The sequence below is a fragment of the Pleurodeles waltl genome, chromosome 7 (assembly GCF_031143425.1).
Source record: "Pleurodeles waltl isolate 20211129_DDA chromosome 7, aPleWal1.hap1.20221129, whole genome shotgun sequence".
NCBI lineage: Eukaryota > Metazoa > Chordata > Amphibia > Caudata > Salamandridae > Pleurodeles > Pleurodeles waltl.
The window spans coordinates 948,110,700-948,128,397 of NC_090446.1; the positions used below are offsets into that span (position 1 = coordinate 948,110,700).

The 17,698-nt window shown below is 51.1% G+C and overlaps 1 protein-coding gene across 1 annotated transcript in view; it reads right to left on the bottom strand.

The window, feature by feature from the left end:
• Positions 1-17,698, bottom strand: part of DNAH17 (dynein axonemal heavy chain 17) — a 7,556,186-nt gene that overhangs the window by 3,345,655 nt on the left and 4,192,833 nt on the right. The gene's annotated exons all lie outside the window — the stretch shown is intronic.

Below are 17,698 nucleotides of genomic sequence, written 5' to 3' on the forward strand. Positions count from 1 at the left end.
GCTTCTTTGCACCCACAGCTGACATTTCCTGGGCATCTGCCCACACTTGACTTGATCGTGACTTTTGGACTTGGTACCCTTGTTCCACAGGTATTCTAGTCTGGAAATCCATTGTTGTTGCATTGCTGGTTTTGGTCTTTCCTGCAGTATTCCCCTATCACGACTTCTGTGCTCTTTGGGGAACTTTAGTGCACTTTGCACTCACTTTTCAGGGTCATGGGGTGGGCTATTTTTCTAACCCTCACTGTTTTCTTACAGTCCCAGCGACCCTCTACAAGATCACATAGGTTTGGGGTCCATTCGTGGTTCGCATTCCACTTTTGGAGTATATGGTTTGTGTTGCCCCTATCCCTATGTGTCCCCATTGCATCCTATTGTAACTATACATTGTTTGAACTGTTTTCTATTGCTATACTGCATATTTTTGGTATTGTGTACATATATCTTGTGTATATTTGCTATCCTCATACTGAGGGTACTCACTGAGATACTTTGGCATATTGTCATAAAAATAAAGTACCTTTATTTTTAGTATATCTGTGTATTGTGTTTTATTATGATATTGTGCAAGTGACACTAGTGGTACTGTAGGAGCTTCACTCGTCTCCTAGTTCAGCCTAAGCTGCTGTGCTATGCTACTATTATCTATCAGCCTAAGCTGCTAGACACCCTATACACTAATAAGGGATACCTGGGCCTGGTGCAAGGTGTAAGTACCCCTTGGTACTCACTACAAGCCAGTCCAGGCTCCTACACCACCACACCAGCACCCCACCCCCTGCAGATGGAGAACCAACCCGCAAACGGTCCCTGAGATCCAGGAACAAGACAGAGCACGATGCCAAGACCCCCGCCAAGAAATGAGACCACCCTGATTGTCAAGCCACTGTCCCACTTTGTCACCCTGTCCATATTGAAACTGCCCCAGCTCCACTTCCTATGCCTATATGGGGAATGCACCTGTGAGACAAATAGACTGGACTCTACCATGGACACTCCTCCGCCATCACCCCTCACCATTTGACTTCCCCCTCCAATATTTTGTATGTAAATAAACGCACCTAAAGCACCAAAAGATCTGGAGTCTGTCTGTGAATTCAAAATAGTGTATTTGCAATTAAAGTGACAAAATTTTCTGGAAATAGTAATATCAACATACCTATGTCACACATCTCTAGTCCATGAGGAATCTAAGCAGATGACACACGTTGGGACCCACACCTGTGAAACCGTAAGGGAAAGTGACAACTCAGTGACCATACACTGGGTGAAATCGACAGACAGGATAGAGGTTGAAGTGTAAAAGTACTTGTAGTAGGCAGGAATGTATTCTCACCTGTGTTTCACTGGAAATATTGCTGGATGACTGAGTCCCTGTTGTCAATGTCTTCTTCCTCTGCTTCCTCCTCATCACTGTCCACAGGCTCCACAGCTGCCACAACACCGCCATCTGGACCATCCTCCTGCAGAAAAGGCACCTGTCGTCGCAAAGCCAAGTTATGAAGCATACAGCAGGCCACGATGATCTGGCACACCTTCTTTGGTGAGTAGAATAGGGATCCACCTGTCATATGGAGGCACCTAAACCTGGCCTTCAGGAGGCCGAAGGTCCACTCTATCACCCTCCTAATACGCCCATGGGCCTCATTGTAGCGTTCCTCTGCCTTGGTACTGGGATTCCTCACTGGGGTCAGTAGCCATGACAGGTTGGGGTAACCAGAGTCACCTAATAGCCACACACAGTGCCTCTGGAGTTGACCCATCACATAAGGGATGCTGCTATTCCGCATGATGTAGGCGTCATGCACTGAGCCAGGGAACATGGCATTCACATGGGAGATGTACTGGTCGGCCAAACATACCATCTGTACATTCATGGAATGATAACTCTTCCAGTTCCTGTACACCTGTTCACTCCTGTGGGAGGGACAAAAGCCACATGGGTCCCATCAATGGCACCTATGATGTTGGGGATATGTCCAAGGGCATAGAAGTCACCTTTCACTGTAGGCAAGTCCTCCACCTGAGGGAAAATGATGTAGCTCCGCATGTGTTTCAGCAGGGCAGACAACACTCTGGACAATACGTTGGAAAACATAGGCTGGGACATCCCTAATGCCATGGCCACAGTTGTTTGAAAAGACCCACTTGCAAGGAAATGGAGCACTGATAGCACCTGCACTTGAGGGGGGATTCCTGTGGGATGGCGGATTACTGACATCAGGTCTGGCTCCAACTGGGTACACAGTTCCTGGATTGTGGCACGGTCAAACCTGTAGGGGATTATCAAATTTCTTTCCTCCATTGTTGACAGGTCCACCAGCGGTCGGTACACCGGAGGATTCCGCCATCTCCTCACATGTCCCAGCGGACGGTGCCTATGAAGGACAACAGCGAGCACAGAGTCAAACAAGTCAGAGGTATGTACCCACAGTCTACACAGAACACGAGTCATACACAAAATCTGGCCTGTATGTGTGTTGAGAGACTAGGCCTAGGTATGTGTGACGCAGTTGGTAATTAGGCCATGTGGGCCCCTGAAATGGCGGCTGCCTGACCTGTAAAGTGGGACAATGGGATGTGAGGTAACTGCAGTGGCGTTGTACACCGTCGCGGTAGGCGGTCGAAGACCGCGGCGCAATGCTGCATTGGTTAACATTGGACCCTATGGGTCCCAGGAGCCAATGACGATGTACGCCGGCGGTGATGGTACGCACCGCCGCGGACGTGACCGCCGCGGACGTGACTGCCATTTTCTAGCTGTTGAATCACTCGATACCTGATCTTCGACAGGAGAGGACCTACACTGCAAGTACTGCTGTGACCTCGGTCTGGAAGAGACAATGGCTCGTGCGTCTGGGGAAAGGGCCCCTGCCTTCACATCGGAGGAGTTGGAGAAGCTCGTCGACGGGGTCCTCCCCAGTACACGCTACTCTACGGTTCTCCAGACTAACAGGTAAGTATACAGGGAGCATGTTGTATGGGCTATGCCTGTGTGGAGAGGGCTGGTTGTAGGAAGGAAGGGGGGAGAGTGCTGCGTGCATGAAAGACGGTGAATGCATGTGCCACATGGCAAGGGTAGGGATGGCCACTCACTTTGACAGCGCAGTTGGTAATGACTTCTCTTCTTCCCCTGTACATTTCATGTAGGTCAGCGCCCACCAGAAGAAGGATATTTGGTGTGCCATCACCAAGGACGTCCGGACCCTGGGGGTCCACCACAGACGGAGCACCCACTGCCGGAAGAGATGGGAGGACATTTGCCGCTGGAGCAAGAAGACGGCGGAGGCTCAGCTGGGGATGGCCTCCCAACGTGGGAGTGGTGCCCGTCGAACCATGACCCCCCTGATGTTCCGGACCCTGGCAGTGGCCTACCCGGAGTTGGATGGGTGCTTGAGTGCATCACAGCAGACACAAGGGGGTGAGTACACTCTCATTCAGCTGACTTTGCGCGCAGTGGAGGGGTCTGGGTGGGAGAAGAGGGCTGTGGGTTTCCCTAGGCCAGGGCGAGTTCCGTAGGCTAGGCCCCTTCGTAGGGCATGACCCTGTGGCCCCCCACCCCACCTCTGTAGAGTGCCAAGTACAGCTATTCATGCACCTGTGTCATCTATGTGTGCAGATGTCGTCCATACCCTTGTAGGCCATTTCCCAGGAATTACACTGTAGAGCCCAACAGCGCGACGTAGTGCAGGGGGCTGCTGTGTCTGTCTTGTCCGCCAACGGTAGCAGTAAGCCATGCACTCAACCTGTCTTTCTTCTGTTTCCCCCCCCTTTTTTTGCGGTCTCCCTGCTCTTGCGTGCATTAGCATCATCAGGCGGAGGAGCAGTGGCACGGGAGCATGAGGGAGCTGCATCCCACATGGCCATGGAGGGCCACTCTATGGACTCTGAATACACCAGTGGGACGGAGGGCGAGGGGAGCACCACGGCGATGACAGGAGCTGAAACCGGCGACACAGATTCGTCCTCCGACGGGAGCTCCCTTGTGGTGGCGGCAACATCTGTGCCCCCCACTTCTACAGGTACAGCCGCCACCCCCCTACCAACACCACCCTCCCTGCAGCCCCTCAGCCTTCGCCCTGTGCCCGCTCACCCAGGAGGGTGGGCAGCACCTTCGCCCCAGGCACCTCAGCCCCTGCCCCTGTCACCTCTGCTGCCCTCAGTGAGGAGGCCATTGACCTCCTCAGGTCACTCACTGTTGAGCAGTCTACCATTTTGAATGCCATCCAGGGTGTAGAAAGGGAGTTGCAACAAACCAATGCATTCCTGGTGGGCATTCATTCTGGTCAGGCGGCCCTTCATCGAACCTTTCAAACTCTGGCCTCAGCACTGATGGCAGCCATTGTCCCTGTGTCTAGCCTCCCCCTCCAACTTCCTCCACCCAGACCCAATCCCCTGTACCTCTGCCTATCCCAAGCACACCATCAGACCAGCCTGCACACACCTCACTACACAAGGGAAGCCCAGGCAAACATAAGCACCACACATCCCACAGGCACACACGCAAGCATCACACACTTGCAGACACAACAATATCCACTGCCTCCACTGTGTCCCCCTCCTCCTCATCTCCCTCCTCCCTCCCAGTCTCGTCTAAACTCACACCTCCATGCACTACCACTACAGCCACTACGTCCCGCACCAGCACACCCACCACCACACCCCGCTCACGTGCACTCACCACCCCCACTACCATTCACACGTCCCCTGTGTCCTCTCCCAGTGTGTCTGTGACGGCCCCTCCGAAGATACACAAACGCAGGCACACACCCACCCAACATACATCCACCTCACAACAGCCTCCAGCGCATGCACCTGCACCCAAAGCCACAAAACTTACACCTCCTACAATCACCACCTCTTCCTCCACTCCCAAACCCCCTCCAGCTACCCGTCCCAGTGTCTCCAAACAACTTTTCCTGTCCACCCTTAACCTATTTCCCACCACCCCCCGCCCAACTCATAGGTCCCGTACTAGCACCTTAGCCACAAAATCTCCGGACCAGTGGTGCCTGTTGTCACAGGTATGTGGAGTGCACCGGCCACCAGGCCAGCCAGTGTGTCACGGAGCCACAGCACAGCCAGTCCCCCCCGTGAAGCACCATAAGTTGGCCAGTGCCCGGCGGGAGAGGGGGAAGACTCCAGCCAGCCAAGCCGCTCACAGGGGCCCCAGGGGGAGTGTGGACTCAGCTGTGACTCCTCCCAAGGTGGAGAAGGGGCAGAAGAAATCCGCAAAGTCTGGGAGGAGCAGCACGGCGGAGAAGACCGCCATCATCCCCGTTGGCCTGGAGGCCAGCGCCAGCCCCATCATCGCTGCCCAGGAGGCCACCGCCAGTCCCATCGTCACTGCCCAGGAGGCCACCGCCAGCCCCATTGTCGCTGCCCAGGAGGCCACCACCAGTCCCATCGTCGCTGCCCAGGAGGGCACCGCCAGCCCCATCGTCGCTGTTCAGGAGGACCCCGCCAGCCACAGCCCAGCTACCCAGGAGGGCCCCGCCAGCCACAGCCCAGATGCCCAGGAGGACCCCGCCAGCCACAGCCCAGCTGCCCAGGAGGGCCCGCCAGCCACAGCCCATCTGACCAATGAAGGACCGCCAGCCACAGCCCATCTGACCAATGAAGGACATCCAGCCACAGCCCATCTGACCAATGAAGGACCGCCAGCCACAGCCCAGCTGGGCATTGAAGGACAGGCAAGTCAAGCACCGCTGAACAGGGCAAGCACTGCTGAACAGGGCAAAGACCGCCAAGTCAAGCACCGCTGAACAGGGCAAAGACCGCCAGTCAAGCACCACTGAACAGGGCAAGCACCGCTGAACAGGGCAAGGACCGCCAACTCGAGCACCACTGAACAGGGCAAAGACCGCCAAGTCAAACACCGCTGAACAGGGCAAGCACCGCTGAACAGGGCAAAGACCGCCAAGTCAAGCACCGCTGAACAGGGCAAGCACCGCTGAACAGGGCAAAGACCGCTGAACAGGGAAAGCACTGCTGAACAGGGTAAGCACCGCCGAACAAGGCAAGGACCGCCAACTCAAGCACTGCTAGCTAATGAGCGGCAGGGGCAGTGACGCAACTGGGACCGTCACGGGGTGAGTGATTGTGAGAAAGTAGCCTCTTTCTAGCCTTGTTACCCCCACTTTAGGCCAGTTTGTGAGTGTATGTCAGGGTGTTTTCACTGTCTCACTGGGATCCTGCCAGCCAGGGCCCAGTGCTCATAGTGAAAACCCTATGTTTTCAGTATGTTTGTTATGTGTCACTGGGACCCTGCTAGTCAGGACCCCAGTGCTCATAGGTTTGTGACCTATAGGTATGTGTTAGCTGTGTGATGCCTAACTGTCTCACTGAGGCTCTGCTAATCAGAACCTCAGTGGTTATGCTCTCTCATTTCTTTAAAATTGTCACTGACAGGCTAGTGACCAATTTTACCAATTTACATTGGCTTACTGGAACACCCTTATAATTCCCTAGTATATGGTACTGAGGTACCCAGGGTATTGGGGTTCCAGGAGATCCCTATGGGCTGCAGCATTTCTTTTGCCACCCATAGGGAGCTCTGACAAATCTTACACAGGCCTGCCACTGCAGCCTGAGTGAAATAACGTCCACGTTATTTCACAGCCATTTTACACTGCACTTAAGTAACTTATAAGTCACCTATATGTCTAACCTTTACCTGGTAAAGGTTGGGTGCTAAGTTACTTAGTGTGAGGGCACCCTGGCACTAGCCAAGGTGCCCCCACATTGTTCAGGGCCAATTCCCCGGACTTTGTGAGTGCGGGGACACCATTACACGCGTGCACTACATATAGGTCACTACCTATATGTAGCTTCACAATGGTAACTCCGAATATGGCCATGTAATATGTCTATGATCATGGAATTGCCCCCTCTATACCATCCTGGCATAGTTGGCACAATCCCATGATCCCAGTGGTCTGTAGCACAGACCCTGGTACTGCCAAACTGCTTTTACCGGGGTTTCACTGCAGCTGCTGCTGCTGCCAGCCCCTCAGACAGGCAGCTGCCCTCCTGGGGTCCAGCCAGGCCTGGCCCAGGATGGCAGAACAAAGGACTTCCTCTGAGAGAGGGTGTGACACCCTCTCCCTTTGGAAAATGGTGTGAAGGCAGGGGAGGAGTAGCCTCCCCCAGCCTCTGGAAATGCTTTCTTGGGCCACTCCCCTGACCACTCCCCGGACCTGTTCCTCCCCTGGGAGGTGCCCAGAGTTCCTCCAGTGTGCTCCAGACCTCTGCCATCTTGGAAACAGAGGTGCTGCTGGCACACTGGACTGCTCTGAGTGGCCAGTGCCACCAGGTGACGTCAGAGACTCCTTGTGATAGGCTCCTTCAGGTGTTGCTAGCCTATCCTCTCTCCTAGGTAGCCAAACACTCTTTTCTGGCTATTTAGGGTCTCTGTCTCTTGGGATTCCTTAGATAACGAATGCAAGAGCTCAGCCGAGTTCCTCTGCATCTCTCTCTTCACCTTCTGCCAAGGAATCGACTGCTGACCGCGCTGGAAGCCTGCAAACCTGCAACATAGTAGCAAAGACGACTACTGCAACTCTGTAACGCTGATCCTGCCGCCTTCTCGACTGTTTTCCTGTTGGTGCATGCTGTGGGGGTAGTCTGCCTCCTCTCTGCACTAGAAGCTCCGAAGAAATCTCCCGTGGGTCGACGGAATCGTCCCCCTGCAACCGCAGGCACCAAAAAGCTGCATTACCGGTCCCTTGGGTCTCCTCTCAGCACGACGAGCGAGGTCCCTCGAATCCAGCAACTCTGTCCAAGTGACTCCCACAGTCCAGTGACTCTTCAGTCCAAGTTTGGTGGAGGTAAGTCCTTGCCTCACCTCGCTAGACTGCATTGCTGGGAACCGCGACTTTTGCAGCTACTCCGGCCCCTGTGCACTTCCGGCGGAAATCCTTTGTGCACAGCCAAGCCTGGGTCCACGGCACTCTAACCTGCATTGCACGACTTTCTAAGTTGGTCTCCGGCGACGTGGGACTCCTTTGTGTAACTTCGGGTGAGCACCGTTTCACACATCCTTGTAGTGCCTGTTTCTGGCACTTCTCCGGGTGCTATCTGCTGCTAAGAGGACTCCTTGTCTTGCTTTACATCCCCTCTACCTCCTGGTCCAATTTGCGACCTCCTGGTCCCTCCTGGGCCGCAGCAGCGTCCAAAAACGCTAACCGCACGATTTGCAGCTAGCAAGGCTTGTTGGCGGTCTTTCGGCGGAAAAACACTTCTGCACGACTCTACAAGGCAAGAGGGATCCGTCCTCCTAAGGGGAAGTCTCTGGCCCTTTGCATTCCTGCAGAAACCGCAGCTTCTTCAGTCCAGTCGAAGCTTCTTTGCACCAGCAGCTGGCATTTCCTGGGCATCTGCCCATCTCCGACTTGCTTGTGACTTTTGGACTTGGTCCCCTTGTTCCACAGGTACCCTAGATTGGAAATCCACAGTTGTTGCATTGTTGGTTTGTGTCTTTCCTGCATTATTCCTCTAACACAACTTCTTTATCCTTAGGGGAACTTTAGTGCACTTTGCACTCACTTTTCAGGGTCTTGGGGAGGGTTATTTTTCTAACTCTCACTATTTTCTAATAGTCCCAGCTACCCTCTACAAGGTCACATAGGTTTGGGGTCCATTCGTGGTTCGCATTCCACTTTTGGAGTATATGGTTTGTGTTGCCCCTATCCCTATGTTTCCCCATTGCATCCTATTGTATCTATACATTGTTTGCACTGTTTTCTAAGACTATACTGTATATATATCTTGTGTATATTTCCTATCCTCTCACTGAGGGTACACTCTGAGATACTTTGGCATATTGTCATAAAAATAAAGTACCTTTATTTTTAGTATAACTGTGTATTGTGTTTTCTTATGATATTGTGCATATGACACTAAGTGGTACTGTAGTAGCTTCACACGTCTCCTAGTTCAGCCTAAGCTGCTCTGCTAAGCTACCATTATCTATCAGCCTAAGCTGCTAGACACCCTATACACTAATAAGGGATAACTGGGCCTGGTGCAAGGTGCAAGTACCCCTTGGTACTCACTACAAGCCAGTCCAGCCTCCTACAGTGATGCACTCTGGGCACCAGTCCCCCTCCAGAACCAGTGGAGACATGCATCCACTACCTCTGTCCTGCACAGGATGAAGCACTCTGGGCACCAGTCCCCCTCCAGAACCAGTGGAGACATGCATCCACTACCTCTGTCCTGCACAGGATGAAGCACTCTGGGCACCAGTCCCCCTCCAGAACCAGTGGAGACATGCATCCACTACCTCTGTCCTGCACAGGATGAAGCACTCCGGGCACCAAGCCCCCTCCAGAACCAGTGGAGACATGCTTCCACTACCTCTGTCCTGCACAGGATGAAGCACTCTGGGCACCAGTCCTCCTCCAGAACCAGTGGAGACATGCATCCACTACCTCTGTCCTGCACAGGATGAAGCATTCTGGGCACCAAGCCCCCTCCAGAACCAGTGGAGACATGCATCCACTTGAGAGACTGTGGTTTGCACACCCCAGGATGCAGCAGTGGGCAAACCACCCACTGTAGGGACTTGAGTGACTGTGGCTTTGCACTCCCCAGAATGGTACAGTGGGCAATCCACCCACTGTAGAGATTTGTGAGACTGTGGCTTTGCACTCCCCAGGATGGAACAGTGAGCAACCCACCCATTGTGGAGACTTGAGAGGCTGTGGCTTTGCACTCCCCAGGATGGTACAGTGGGCAATCCACCCACTGTAGAGACTTGTGAGACTGTGGCTTTGCACTCCCCAGGATGGTACAGTGGGCAATCCACCCACTGTGGAGACTTGTGAGACTGTGGCTTTGCACTCCCCAGGATGGTACAGTGGGCAATCCACCCACTGTGGAGACTTGTGAGACTGTGGCTTTGCACTCCCCAGGATGGTACAGTGGGCAATTGTAGGAGGCTGGACTGGCTTGTAGTGAGTACCAAGGGGTACTTGCACCTTGCACCAGGCCCAGTTATCCCTTATTAGTGTATAGGGTGTCTAGCAGCTTAGGCTGATAGATAATGGTAGCTTAGCAGAGCAGCTTAGGCTGAATTAGGAGACGGGTGAAGCTACTACAGTACCACTTAGTGTCATAAGCACAATATCATAAGAAAACACAATACACAGTTATACTAAAAATAAAGGTACTTTATTTTTATGACAATATGCCAAAGTATCTTAGAGTGTACCCTCAGTGAGAGGATAGAAAATATACACAAGATATATATACACAATAGCAAAAATATGCAGTATAGTCTTAGAAAACAGTGCAAACAATGTATAGTTACAATAGGATGCAATGGGGAAACATAGGGATAGGGGCAACACAAACCATATACTCCAAAAGTGGAATGCGAACCACGAATGGACCCCAAACCTATGTGACCTTGTAGAGGGTCGCTGGGACTATTAGAAAATAGTGAGAGTTAGAAAAATAACCCTCCCAAGACCCTGAAAAGTGAGTGAAAAGTGCACTACAGTTCCCCTGAGGACAAAGAAGTCGTGTTAGAGGAATAATGCAGGAAAGACACAAACCAACAATGCAACAACGCTGGATTTCCAATCTGGGGTACCTGTGGAACAAGGGGACCAAGTCCAAAAGTCACAAGCAAGTCGGAGATGGGCAGATGCCCAGGAAATGCCAGCTGCGGGTGCAAAGAAGCTTCTACTGGACAGAAGAAGCTGCGGTTTCTGCAGGAACGCAAAGGGCTAAAGACTTCCCCTTTGGAGGACGGATTCCTCTTGCCTTGTAGAGTCGTGCAGAAGTGTTTTTCCGCCGAAAGAACGCCAACAAGCCTTGCTAGCTGCAAATCGTACAGTTAGCATTTTTGGACACTGCTGTGGCCCAGGAGGGCCCAGGAGGTTGCAAATTGGACCAGGAGAGAGAGGGGACATCAAGCAAGACAAGGAGCCCTCTCAGCACCAGGTAGCACCCGGATAAGTGCCAGAAACAGGCACTACAAGGATGCGTGAAACGGTGCTCACCCGAAGTTACACAAAGGAGTCCCACGTCGCCGGAGAACAACTTAGGAGGTCGTGCAATGCAGGTTAGAGTGCTGTGGACCCAGGATGGACTGTGCACAAAGGATTTCCGCTGGAAGTGCACGGGGGCCGGAGTAGCTGCAAAAGTCGCGGTTCCCAGCAATGCAGTCTAGCGAGGTGAGGCAAGGACTTACCTCCACCAAACTTGGACTGAAGAGTCACTGAACTGTGGGGGCCACTTGGACAGAGTTGCTGGATTCGAGAGACCTCGCTCGTCGTGCTGAGAGGAGACCCAAGGGACCGGTAATGCAGCTTTTTGGTGCCTGCGGTTGCAGGGGGAAGATTCCGTCGACCCATGGGAGATTTCTTCGGAGCTTCTAGTGCAGAGAGGAGGCAGACTACCCCCACAGCATGCACCACCAGGAAAACAGTTGAGAAGGCGGCAGGATCAGCGTTACAGAGTTGCAGTAGTCGTCTTTGCTACTATGTTGCAGTTTTGCAGGCTTCCAGCGCGGTCAGCAGTCAATTCCTTGGTAGAAGGTGAAGAGAGAGATGCAGAGGAACTCGGCTGAGCTCTTGCATTCGTTATCTAAAGTTTCCCCAGAGACAGAGACCCTAAATAGCCAGAAAAGAGGGTTTGGCTACCTAGGAGAGAGGATAGGCTACTAACACCTGAAGGAGCCTATCAGAAGGAGTCTCTGACGTCACCTGGTGGCACTGGCCACTCAGAGCAGTCCAGTGTGCCAGCAGCACCTCTGTTTGCAAGATGGCAGAGGTCTGGAGCACACTGGAGGAGCTCTGGACACCTCCCAGGGGAGGTGCAGGTCAGGGGAGTGGTCACTCCCCTTTCCTTTGTCCAGTTTCACGCCAGAGCAGGGCTAAGGGGTCCCCTGAACCGGTGTAGACTGGCTTATGCAGAATTGGGCACATCTGTGCCCAAGAAAGCATTTCCAGAGGCTGGGGGAGGCTACTCCTCCCCTGCCTTCACACCATTTTCCAAAGGGAGAGGGTGTAACACCCTCTCTCAGAGGAAGTCCTTTGTTCTGCCATCCTGGGCCAGGCCTGGCTGGACCCCAGGAGGGCAGATGCCTGTCTGAGGGGTTGGCAGCAGCTGCAGTGAAACCCCAGGAAGGGTAGTTTGGCAGTACCAGGGTCTGTGCTACAGACCACTGGGATCATGGGATTGTGCCAACTATGCCAGGATGGTATAGAGGGGGCAATTCCATGATCATAGACATGTTACATGGCCATATTCGGAGTTACCATTGTGAAGCTACATATAGGTAGTGACCTATATGTAGTGCACGCGTGTAATGGTGTCCCCGCACTCACAAAGTCCGGGGAATTGGCCCTGAACAATGTGGGGGCACCTTGGCTAGTGCCAGGGTGCCCTCACACTAAGTAACTTTGCACCTAACCTTTACCAGGTAAAGGTTAGACATATAGGTAACTTATAAGTTACTTAAGTGCAGTGTAAAATGGCTGTGAAATAACGTGGACGTTATTTCACTCAGCCTGCAGTGGCAGGCCTGTGTAAGAATTGTCAGAGCTCCCTATGGGTGGCAAAAGAAATGCTGCAGCCCATAGGGATCTCCTGGAACCCCAATACCATGGGTACCTAAGTACCATATACTAGGGAATCATAAGGGTGTTCCAGTAAGCCAATGTAAATTGGTAAAAATAGTCACTAGCCTGTTAGTGACAATTTGGAAAGAAATGAGAGAGCATAACCACTGAGGTTCTGATTAGCAGAGCCTCAGTGAGACAGTTAGTCACTACACAGGTAACACATTCAGGCACACTTATGAGCACTGGGGATCTGGTGAACAGGGTCCCAGTGACACATACAACTAAAACAACATATATACAGTGAAAAATGGGGGTAACATGCCAGGCAAGATGGTACTTTCCTACACAACCCCCCCCCAAACGAAGGACAATAAGACTAGCCATGACCTGATGAGTCTTCATTGTCTAAGTGGAAATATCTGGAGAGTCCATCTGCATTGGAGTGGCTACTCCCAGGTCTATGTTCCACTGTATAGTCCATTCCCTGTAGGGATATGGACCACCTCAACAATTTAGGATTTTCACCTTTCATTTGTTTTAGCCAAAGTAGAGGTTTGTGGTCTGTCTGAACAATGAAGTGAGTGCCAAACAGGTATGGCCTCAACTTCTTCAGTGCCCAGACCACAGCAAAGACCTCCCTCTCAATGGCAGACTAACGCTTTTCTCTAGGGGTCAACCTCCTACTAATAAAAGCAACAGGTTGATCCTGGCCCTCAGAATTAAGTTGTGATAGGACTGCCCCTACTCCTAATTCAGATGCATCAGTTTGGACATAGAATTTTTTAGAGTAACAAGGGCTTTTCAGGACAGGTGCAGAGCACATGGCCTGCTTCAGCTCCTCAAAAGCTTTCTGACAGTTTGCTGTCCATAACACCTTTTTAGGCATTTTCTTGGATGTGAGGTCATTAAGAGGGGCTGCAATGGAGCCATAGTTCTTAATGAACCTCCTGTAATACCCAGTGAGGCCTAGGAAGGCTCTCACCTGAGTCTGAGTAGTAGGGGGAACCCAATCAATAATTGTTTGGATTTTCCCCTGAAGTGGTGCAATCTGTTCCCCACCAACAAGGTGTCCCAGATAAACCACCTTCCCCTGCCCTATCTGGCACTTTGAAGCCTTGATAGTGAGGCCTGCCTTTTGCAGGGCCTCCAAAACTTTCCATAGGTGGACCAGGTGATCATCCCAGCTGGAGCTAAAGACAGCTATATCGTCCAAATATGCTGCACTGAAAGCCTCCAGCCCTTGCAGGACTGTGTTCACCAACCTTTGAAAAGTGGCAGGTGCATTTTTCAAACCAAAAGGCATTACAGTAAACTGGTAATGCCCTCCAATGGTTGAAAATGCAGTTTTAGGTTTAGCATCTTCTGACAATTTGATCTGCCAATACCCTGCAGTCAAATCAAAAGTGCTTAGATACTTGGCAGATGCCAGTGTATCTATGAGCTCATCTGCCGTGGGTATAGGGTGAGCATCAGTTTTGGTTACCAAGTTGAGACCTCTATAGTCTACACAAAACCGCATTTCCTTCTTTCCATCTTTGGAATGGGGTTTTGGTACAAGTAGCACAGGAGAAGCCCATGGACTTTCAGAGTGCTCAACCACTCCTAGTTCTAACATTTTCTGTACCTCTTGCTTTATGCAGTCCCTGACATGGTCAGGCTGCCTATAGATCTTACTTTTGACAGGTAAACTGTCTCCAGTATCTATAGTGTGCTCACACCAAGAAGTGGTACCTGGCACAGTAGAGAAGAGTTCAGAGAATTGATCTAGGAGATTTATGCAATGGTCTTTCTGCTCAGCAGTAAGACAATCAGTCAAAACTACACCTTCCACAAGAGCATCTTGTTCTGTGGAAGAGAAGAGATCAGGTAGAGGATCACTGTCTTCTTCCTGTCCCTCATCAGTTGCCATGAGCAGGGTGAGATCAGCCCTGTCATAGTAGGGTTTCAGGCGGTTTACATGGAGTACCCTAAGGGGACTCCTTGCAGTGCCTAAGTCAACTAAATAGGTGACTTCACCCTTTTTCTCAACAATTGTGTGGGGACCACTCCATTTATCTTGGAGTGCTCTTGGGGCCACAGGCTCCAAGACCCACACTTTCTGCCCTGGTTGGTAATGAACCAAAACAGCCTTCTGATCATGCCATTGCTTCTGGAGCTCTTGGCTGGCCTGAAGGTTTTTACTGGCCTTTTTCATGTACTCAGCCATCCTTGATCTGAGGCCAAGTACATAATCCACAATATCCTGCTTAGGAGCTTTTAAAGGTTGTTCCCAACCCTCCTTTACAAGGGTGAGTGGACCCCTAACAGGGTGTCCAAAAAGAAGTTCAAAGGGGCTGAAGCCCACTCCTTTCTGGGGTACCTCCCTGTAGGCAAAAAGGAGGCATGGTAGGAGGATATCCCATCTCCTGCGGAGTTTTTCAGGGAGACCCATAATCATGCCTTTGAGAGTTTTATTAAATCTCTCCACCAGTCCATTTGTTTGTGGATGATAGGGTGTTGTGAACTTGTAAGTTACACCACACTCCTTCCACATGGCCTTTAAGTATGCAGACATGAAATTGCTTCCCCTGTCTGATACTACTTCCTTTGGGAAGCCCACCCTGGAAAATATTCCCAGGAGGGCCTTTGCCACTGCAGGTGCTGTAGTGGTCCTTAAAGGAATAGCTTCAGGATATCTTGTGGCATGGTCCACTACCACCAAGATGAATCTATTGCCTGAAGCAGTAGGAGGGTCAAGGGGGCCAACTATGTCAACCCCTACCCTTTCAAAGGGAACCCAAACCACAGGCAGTGGGATAAGGGGTGCCTTTGGGGTGCCACCTGTCTTGCCACTGGCTTGACAGGTTTCACAGGACTTACAAAATTCCTTTGTGTCCTCAGACATTCTAGGCCAATGAAACAGGGGAACAAGCCTGTCCCAAGTTTTCATTTGTCCTAGATGCCCAGCTAGGGGAATGTCGTGTGCTAGAGTTAGGAGGAACTTTCTGTACTCCTGAGGAATCACTAATCTCCTGGCAGCTCCAGGTTTAGGATCCCTATGCTCAGTGTACAAGAGGTTGTCCTCCCAGTAAACTCTGTGAGAGTCACTGACATCCCCATTAGCTTGTTTGACAGCTTGCTGTCTGAGACCCTCTAATGTGGGACAGGTTTGCTGTGCCACACTCAGCTCCTCCCTGGCAGGCCCCCCTTCACCCAAAAGCTCAGCAGTATCTGCTTCCAGCTCCTCTGGTGTAGGTTCTGCACAAGGAGGGAATTCTTCTTCTTCAGAAGTAGAATCCACTGTAGAGGGAGGGATAGTAGGAAGTGGTTTGCTTCTACTAGCCCTAGCTTTAGGGAGCACTTGGTCCATTGTTCCAGGATCCAAGCTTCCCTGTCCATTTTGCTTTCTGGCCTGAGCCCTTGTCAAAGCAAAAATATGCCCTGGGATGCCCAGCATTGCTGCATGGGACTCCAACTCCACATCTGACCAAGCTGATGTCTCCAAATCAGTTCCTAGTAGACAGTCTACAGGTAAATCTGTGGCTACCACAACTTTCTTTGGACCAGTAACCCCCCCCCAGTTGAGATTAACAACAGCCATGGGGTGGCTAAGTGTGTTGTTGTGAGCATCGGTTACTTGGTACTGGTGACCAAGTAGGTGTTGTTCAGGGTGGACCAGTTTCTCTATGACCACAGTCACACTGGCTCCAGTGTCCCTGTAGGCCTGAACCTCAACACCATTTATTAGGGGTAGCTGCTTGTACTTATCCATATTAAGGGGACAAGCAACTAAGGTGGCTAAATCAATAGCCCCCTCAGAGACTAACACAGCCTCTGTGGCCTCCCTAACAAGGCCAACCCCAACTAAGTTACCAATAGTGAGCCCAGCTACTCCCTTGGATTGGCTATTAGTAGGTTTGCTCCCACCACCACTGCTATTAGTATGGACACTAGGGGTAGCAGTAGGGGTTGTAGTGGTAGGAGCATTGGTGCTTTTCTTTGGACAACTGGGATCTGTTGTCCAATGGCCTTTTATTTTACATAAATAGCACCATGGTTTCTTTTCCTTGTTCTGATTAAAAGAGGATTTGGGCCCACCACCCCCAACAGAGTGATTTGTGGGCTTGATGAAGACTCATTTTTAGATTTGTCCCCACCCTTGTCAGAAGACTTACCATCCTTCTTTTTGTTGCCATCTTTGTCACCCCCTGTATGAACTTTTCTGTTCACCCTTGTTCTGACCCATTTGTCTGCCTTCTTTCCCAATTCTTGGGGAGAGGTCAGATCAGAGTCCACCAAGTACTGGTGCAACAAATCAGACACACAATTATTAAGAATATGCTCTCTCAGGATTAAGTTATACAGGCTGTCATAATCAGTAACTTTACTGCCATGTAACCACCCCTCCAAGGCCTTCACTGAATGGTCAATGAAATCAACCCAGTCTTGTGAAGACTCCTTTTTGGTCTCTCTGAACTTTATCCTGTATTGTTCAATGGTTAAGCCATAACCATCCAGGAGTGCATTCATAAGAACTTGGAAATTATTGGCATCATTTTCTTTCACAGTAAGGAGCCTATCCCTACCTTTTCCACTAAATGATAGCCATAGGATAGCAGCCCACTGCCTTTGAGGGACATCCTGTACAACACAGGCCCTCTCAAGTGCAGCAAACCACTTGTTAATGTCATCCCCCTCCTTATAAGGGGGAACTATCTTGTGCAGATTCCTGGAATCATGCTCTTTTGCAGGATGACTATGGGGAATACTGCTGCTGCCACCATGGGTATCTAAACCCAACTTCTGTCTTTCCTTCTCTAGTTCAAAAGACTGTCTATCCAAATCCAGCTGTTGCTTTTTAAGCTTCAGTCTGGTTTGTTCCACCCTCAACTTATTGAGTTCCCTCTCTAACATTCTGTCATCAGGGTTGGTGGGAGGGACATTCCTAGATACAGAGGTATGATGGGAATGAACAGAAGGAGACCTGTCCCTTACAGAAGCCACCCTAACAGCTTGGCTAACAGAAACATTACCACCAGTATGGTGAGAATAAATGCTTTTGCTATGATGTGAGACAACACTATTTGTATGGTGTGGCTCATCATCATTACCAACTATGCTAGACTGTCTAGTAATGGGCA